We start from the raw sequence: 8391 nt of genomic DNA, 5'->3' as shown, positions 1-8391 counted from the left end.
CCAGGCCCCTATTGCTGCTGCTGCAATGCCAGAGTTTTCTACAGTGGTTCCAAACAGGAAACTGATAGTGAAGGTAAAAGCCTATGGGATCTAAGGATCAGCTTTGAGGCGTTTGTTGTTTGTGGTGTATGTGTGTGTGTGTGTGTGTGTGTGTGCACATGCGCTTACATGTATGTATACAGGTATACATACATGCACACATATATAAACAATTTAGACTTGAACACAAGAGGGTTCATCAATAAGTTTGTGATGGTACGAAAATTAGTGCAGTGGTAAGTAGTGAGGAAGGTAGCCTTAGATTGCAGGAGGATATAGATGGTCTGGTCAGATGGGCAAATGGAACCCAATCTAAATATGTGTGAGGTGATGCACTTGGGCAGGAAAAACAAGGCAAGGGAATACATGATGAAAGGTCAGACTTTGGGAAGCACCAAGGACCTTGATGTGCATGACCACTGATTCCTTAAGGTAGCAGGACAGCTGGATAAAGTGGTTAAGAAGGTGTAAAGACAGATTATGGTATAGTTCCCTTAATTAGCCAAGGCATGGGGTTTAAGAACAGGGAAGTTATGTTGGAATTGTATAAAATATTGGTTAGGCCACAACTAGAATGTTCTATGCAATTCTAGAATCCACATTACAGGAAACACGCACTGGAGGAACAAAAAGCAGTAGTTTCTGGAAAAGCTCAGCAGATCTGGCAGCATCTGTAAAGAGAAATCAAAGTTAATGTTTTGAGTCCGGAGTAGCACTGGAGAGATTGGGCAAATAAGATGTACCAGGATGTTGCCTGGGCTGAAGGAGTCTGGTTATGAAGCGAGATGGCACAAACAGGGTTGTTTTCATTGGAATAGAGAAGAGTGAAGGTGGAAATGATTGAGATGTATAAAATTAGGAACAGCATAGATACGATAGACTGGAAGAACTCATCCTCTTGATGGAGGGATCAATGACCAGGATTTAAGGTAAGCGGCTGAAAATTTAGAGACAATGCAACAAGGTTTTTCACCAAAAGGTGGAGGGAATCTGGAACCTACTGCCTGGAAGAGTCATGCAGGCAGAAACCTCAATGTTTAAGAAGTATTTAGATGTGACTTGTGATACCAAAGCTTAGAAGGCTATGGGTCAAGTGCTGGAAAATAGAATTCAAATAGTTAAGTGTTTCTTTTTGACCAGTGGGCTGAAGGATCTTTTTCTTTGCTATAGACCTAGAGTCATACAGCACTGAAACAGACCTTTAGCCCAACTTCTCTGTGCTAACCAGGTTTCCTCAATTGAACTAGTCCTATTTTCCTGCATTTGGCCCATATCCGTCTAAACTTTTCCTATCCATGTACCTGTCCTATTGTCTTTTAGACATTGTAATTTGTATTCACCTCTACCATTTCCTCTGGCAGCTCATTCCATATACGGAACCTCTGAGTGAAAAAATTGCTCTTCAGGTCCTTTTGAAAATTTTCCCCCCCCCTCACGTTAAATCTATGCCTTCCAGTTTTGGGTTCTCCTACACTGGGGAAAAGACTTTGGTATTCAGCATATCCATGCCCCTCATGGTCTTATCAATCTTTATAATGTTACCCCTCAGCCTCCAATGTTTCAGGAAAGGAAGTCCCAGCCTATTTAACCACTCCTTATCTCTCAAACGCTCCAGTCTCTTTACCATCAGTGTAAATCTCTTTTGTACCCTTTCCAGTTCAATAACGTCCTTCCTATAATATAACGACCAGAATTGTGTGCAGTTCTCCACATGTGACCTTTCAGCTCTTGTACAGTTGTAACATCACATCCAAACTGTGCACTGTGGAGAATGATGAACTGCCAGCCCTTTGACAGGCTGGAATCTTTTGGTTGCGGATTCCAAACCTTTAAAAGCACAGGTACTTTATCAGCTAGCATGGGTATTTAACACACTAGAGACCCTAGAAACCATGGAATTGCCTCTGATCTTCTGGCTGTAGGATGAGGTCTACACTGCGCTTTTAAATTCAACCCAATCACTTTGGTCTTCCCTTAATTTAATTGTAGGAACATGTTCACTCACTAGTACTGGATCTCAGCCAAGCAACGTGATAAATCTGAGACAATGAAGAGTGAAGAGACAGTGTGGTGTGATAAAATCAGGTACTATACAGTGTACGTAAGAGACTGGGTATTGAGGTTTTGGATGACGGGTTCAAAGAACAGGATGATTGATGAGAAATTGGAGATGGCTCAGGATAGAATCTTGGGGGGTGGGGACACCGGGGTGGTGGTATAGGAGCAGATAGGCGAGGTATTGCAGGAAGATCTCAGGCTGTGGTTGGATAGATAAGAATGGAACCAAGGTTTGGGTGTTGGATCTGGGTGGACTATATTAGAAAGCTATTGAAGGAAGATGAGATGGTCAACCATATCAATAGGTCATGGAAGGTCAGTTCACCATGATCATAGTCTTCTACAATGCCATTTATGACTTTGATGAGGGCCATTTCAGTACTGAGCAGAGTTGAAACCCTGATCAAAGGGGTTGAAATTCCTTTGTGGTAAAGGCAGGCATAAATTTGGGAGACAACATATGAAAGGAGAGAAAAATGACGTTGTAGATAGAAGTGGTGGATTACAAGGACAGATGTGTCAAGGGTTGGCTTGCTGGTGAGAGTGATAATGTCAGATTTGAAAGGGCTGCAGAAAGTTCCTGTGAAGAAGAAACTGTGAACAGTATCAGTTAACAAGGGCTCAGTACAGGAAATGGTGTTCTTCCATTCAAAACAAGTTATTGCTTTGCACAAGCTAGATGGAGTCAATCAATATTTGAAATAAGTTAATTATCAGCGTATGTACTGTGTGATTAGATTAAAATTTGCCAGGGAACTAAACCATACATACATATTATCCTTCCAGTCCCTGAAAAGTTCAAGCATCTGTATTTTTCAGAAAACAATTCCACTGTAAAATCAATCTGAAATTTCATATTAACCAGAATCCCTTAGATGATGTGCTAACCACACAAAACACTCACCAATTGCAGAATTTGTGCTAATGATCACACATTGCTGATTTTGTGTAAACAACTTATGATTAGGATTCCATCTTAATATTTTATTGATAAATCTTCAAATAAAACAGAGAAGTAGAACAAAATAAAAAATCTGTGTGTAAATAAACAAGCGATTAAAGCTCAGAAATGAAAAATAAGTTTGAAGAAAGATAAATGTTCCTTTGATTTTGTACATGTGAAAGAACAATATGCGAAGAACTACAAAAGGCGGCATTAAGCAATTGAGAAATGTTTGAGCATGTTTTACAAATGACTGACTGGGTATGACAGATGTACTAAGTACGTAAACCTTAGATTATCAGTCTTCACCTTTGAAGATGCTTTTGATAATTTAATTTCATGGCATTAATAATACACCTAGTCCGAGGTACTATTTAAGGTGGCACCAAGAGCTTGAAGATAAATGTAGCATAGTGAACTTTGCAGCCTACTGAGATTGAGCTATACTAAGCCATGGTTTCATAACTGTTCTCCATATAGTTGTCTGCTGAAAGTTTGGAAGAACGTCCATCTTTTCCTGATTTTGTGACAAGGATTCTCAGAAATTAGTAGCATTGATAGACCGCAAAACCATAAGATGTAGGAGCAAACGTAGACAATTTGACCCATCAAGCTTGCCCCACCATTCAATGAGATCATTGCTGATCTGACAATCCTCATCTCCATTTTTCTGCTATGTTCCCATAATCCTTGATGTGGAGGTGCCGGTGTTGGGCTGTGGTGGACAAAAACAGAAGTCACACAACATGAAGCTTTCAGAGCATCGCCCCTTTGTCACTTCACCTGAGATTTCAAATAAACCTGCTGAATTATAACCTGGTGCTGTATGATTTCTGACTTCGCCCATGATGCTTGATCCCTTATTGAATTAAAATTCTGTCTATCTCAACCTTGATGTAAATTACAAGCCTCAACAGTCCTCTATAGGAAAGAAAAACCACAGATTCAGTACCCTCCAAAGAACTCCTCCTCATCTCTGTCTGAAATGCATGATCCCTGATTCAGAATTTGCCCTCTGGTGCTGGAGTCTCCCACAATGTTTCTACATTTATCCAGTCAAGACCATAAGAATTTTGTATGCTTCATAAGGTCACCTGTAAATCTTCTAAATTCCGACATTATAGGCCCAACCTACTCAACCACTCCTCATAAGATGATCCTTCCATAGCTGGCATCAACCTAGTGAACCATCTCTACACTGCTTCCAATGCCAGTCTGTGTTCCCTAGATGAGGGGATCAAAACTGTTCACAGTATTCCAGCTGGACTCTGACTAATGCCTTATATAGTTTTAGCAAATCTCCCTACTTTCATACTTCAATTCAATTGAAACATAATTCCTATTATCTGCTGAATTTGGATGCTAGCCTTTTGTGATTCATGGATTAGCACTTCCAAATCCCTCTGTTCTCTACCTTTCTGTAGTCTTTCTCCATTTAAATAATATTCAGCTCCTTTATTCTTAAGAACTAGGAGAAAGAGTAAGCCGTATGGTCCTTCGAGTCTGCTCCGCCATTCAATAAGATCATGGCTGATCTTTTCATGGACTCAGATCCACCAACCCGCCCTCTCACTGTATCCACTAATTCCTTTATTGTTCAAAAAATCTACCTTAGCTTTAAAAGAGTTTACTGAAGTAGCATCAACTGCTTCACTGGGCAGGGAAGTCCATAGATTTACAAACCTCTGGGTGAAGAAGTCCCTTCTCAATTCAGTCCTAAATCTGCTCCCTCTAATCTTGAGGCTATGCCCCCTTGTCCTACTTTCACCTGCCAGTTGAAAAATCATCCCTACTTCTATCTTATCTATTCCCTTCATAATTTTATGTTTCTATAAGATTCCCCCTCATTCTTCTGAATTCCAGTGAATATAATCCCAATCTACTCAGCCTCTCCTCATAACTATCCCCCTCAACTCTGGAATCAACCAAGTAAACCTCCTCTGCATCCCCTCCAATGCCAGTACATCCTTTCTCAAGTAAGGAGACCGAAACTGCACACAGTATTGCAGGTGTGCCATCACCAGCACCCTGTACAGCTGTAACATAACCTCCCTGCTTTTAAACTCAATCCCTTTGGCACTGAAGGACAAAATTCCATTTGCCTTCCTAATTACTTGTTGCACCTGCAGACCAACCCTCTGTGATTCATGCACAAGGACACCCAGGTCTCTCTGCATAGCAGCATGCCGCAACCTTTTACTATTCAAGTAATAATCCTTTTTACTGTTACTCCTACCAAAATGGATGACTTCACATTTATTAACATTGTATTCCATCTGCCAGACCTTTGCCCACTCACTCAGTGTATCTATATTCCTCTGCAAAGTTTCACAATCTGCTGCACACTTTGCTCTGCCACTCATCTGCAAACTTTGACACACTACATGTGGTTCCCAACACCAAATCATCTATATGAATTGTGAAATATTGCAGTCCCAACACCGATCCCTGAGGCACACCACTAGTCACTGATTGCCAGCCAAAATAGCACTCATTTATCCCCACTCTTTGCTTCCTGTTAGTCAACCAATCCTCTATCCATGCTAATACTTTACCCCTAATGCCATGCATCTTTATCTTATGCAGCAGCCTCTTCAGCAGCACATTTCGAAGGCCATTTGGAAATCTAGGTACACCACATCCACTGGGTTCCTGTTGTCTACCTTGTTTGTAATGTCTTCATAGAATTACAAAAGATTTGTAAAGCATGATCTGCCTTTCATGAACCCATGCTGCTTCTGCCCAATGGGACAATTTCTATCAAGATGCCTCTCTATTTCTTCGTTAATAATAGACTCAAGCATCTTCTCCACTACAGAGGTTAAGCTGACTGGTCTATAATTCTCCATCTTTTGCCTATCACCCTATTTAAACAGTAGTATCTCATTTGCTGTTTTCCAATCTGCTGCTTATGCCCCAGAGTCCAGTGAAGTTTGGAAAATTACCAACAATGTGCTTGTTATTTCTCTCACCATCTCTTTTCGTACTCTGGGATGCATTCCATTTGAGCCAGGAGACTTGTCTATCCTTAGCTCCATTAGCTTGCCCAACATTACCTCTTCCGTAATAATGATTGCTTCCAGGTCCTCACCTACCTTTGTCTCTTTCTCAATTACTGGCATGTTATTAGTGTCTTCCACTGTGAAGATTGATACAAAATACCATTCAATGCCTTAGCCATTTCAACATATCCCATGACTAAAGCCCCTTCTCATCCTCTAAAGGACCAACATTTACTTTAGCCACTCTTTTTCATTTTAGATATTTATAGAAACTTTCATCTTTATATTCTGTGCTAGTTTCTTTTCTCATGTTCTATCTTACTTTACAGCTCTTTTCTTGTGGCTTTCTGTTGAACTTTAAAGTTTTCCTAATCTTCTAGTTTCATGCTGTTTTTGGCTACTTTCTATGCCAGCTCTTTCAATTTGATAGCCTCCCTTATTTCCTTAGACACCTATGGCAGATTATCCCTTTGCTTACTGTCCTTCCTTTTCACTGGAATATAGTTTTGCTGAGCACTGTGAAAAATTGCTTTGAAAGTCCTCCATTGCTCGTCAACTGTCCCACTATACAATCTTTGGTTTTAATCTACTTTAGTCATGTCCTCCCTCATTCTATTGTAGTCTCCCTTGTTTAAGCACAGAACCCTGGTGCCAATCATTTAGGTACTTTCCTTTTAAGATGTATTTTAGATTCTGTTCCCAGCACTGTTTCTAGCAGGGCACTTTCTACCAATACTCTGTATGAAAAGTTCTCTCTTTTCTCTGTTTGGTATTAATCAAAGTTCTTTGGTAACATGCTCACTGAATAGTGGAAATTGTTTCCCTCATTCACTTTCTTAAAGTCCTCCTAATTTTGAATACTTTGATAACACATTTTACCCTTTGTTATGAGGAAGAGCAGAGGCTTTGGTTACCAATACCTAAGCATTCATTGATTATATCATCAAAGCAAATCTGTTTATACATGGTCTCCCAGGACTATGATATTGTTCTGAAACTAGGATGCCAAACCTGGTCAGAATTATTTTAAATTCCAACTGTATTCATCCTTCAATTAGCATGTTTACTACTGCTGGTCATGGTTTCAGTATTATCCCTTCTAGTCTTCAATGAGAGAGAGATGGCAATACTTGCAAACACAGCTATAGATGGTGACTGTCTTTCTTGCATCTCAAGTAACTCTGAAAATCAACCTCACCCACCAAAGCTACTAGGCCTTGTCCATTATGCCACAACCAGAAGAAGAGGAGTCTGCTTTCAATCTCAGGGGAGCAAATCATTGTAAAACTGCAGCTAACTCTTTTTCTTTTTCCTTCTGCCTGAACCAAGATTCTTTCCTGCAAAATTAAGTAAATAACGAAATAAGTACTAACATCAAGAGGTCAGCTAAAGAGTTTGAGGAAGGCAGTAGAATATTTACAGCAACCGCTGAAAATGTGTTGCTGAAAAAGTGCAGCAGGTCAGGCAGCATCCAAGGAGCAGGAGAATCGACGTTTCGGGCATGAGCTCTTCTTCAGGAATGAGGAATGTAGTCTATTTACAGCAACCAACAATGATTGAAGCAATCGCCATGAGTAACAGCAATCAGCACAAGTTGCTGAAACTGGTTTAGTCTTACAATATAAGCAGGATAATTCTCCAGGAAACAATAACGCATGGATCATTGTGAAATAGAAGCATTTTTCCTCTCTTACCCTAAACCTATGCCCTCTAAATCTGGACTCCTTCGTTGAGAGTCGGGCTGAAGGTTACTTTACCGAGGTTTATAAAATCAATAAGGGCACAGAAAAGATTAATAGCAAATGTCTTTTCACCAGGGTGGGGAATTCAAAACTAGAGGGGATAATTTTATAGTGAGATGGTAAAGAATTAACAGGGACCTGAGGGACAACTTTTTCACACAGATGGTGGTTCGTATGTGGAATGAACTGCCACAGGAAGTGGTAAATGCAAGTGCAGTTAAATTTAAAAGACATTTGGAAAGATACATGAATAGGAAATGTTTAAAGAGATACTGGCCAAATGCAGACAAATGGGTTTAGTTTGGGAAACCTAGTCGGCATGGATGAGTTGGACCGAAGAATCTGTTTCCGTGCTGTGTAACCCTATGACAAATTAGGTGCATAAAACAAATTACATGCATAAATGCAATATTTGTTACTTACAGTAATGTGTTCTCAGTGCAAGATAAATGGAGGAATTACCCATTTATAATATGTCCAATATAAATGGTATTTGTGATTTTTTATTTGCAACTTTAATGAAAAGTAGTTGAAAATAGGCTTTATGACGAACCTTTTACCTGAGTGACAAATACGCTAATTTTATTTTGTTCATCTTCAGTGGCCA

The sequence above is a fragment of the Chiloscyllium plagiosum genome, unplaced genomic scaffold (genome assembly GCF_037043375.1).
Source record: "Chiloscyllium plagiosum isolate Xiang-an unplaced genomic scaffold, Cpla_swu_hap1 HiC_scaffold_13, whole genome shotgun sequence".
Taxonomy (NCBI): domain Eukaryota; kingdom Metazoa; phylum Chordata; class Chondrichthyes; order Orectolobiformes; family Hemiscylliidae; genus Chiloscyllium; species Chiloscyllium plagiosum.
Note: the sequence above shows the minus strand (reverse complement) of the source record.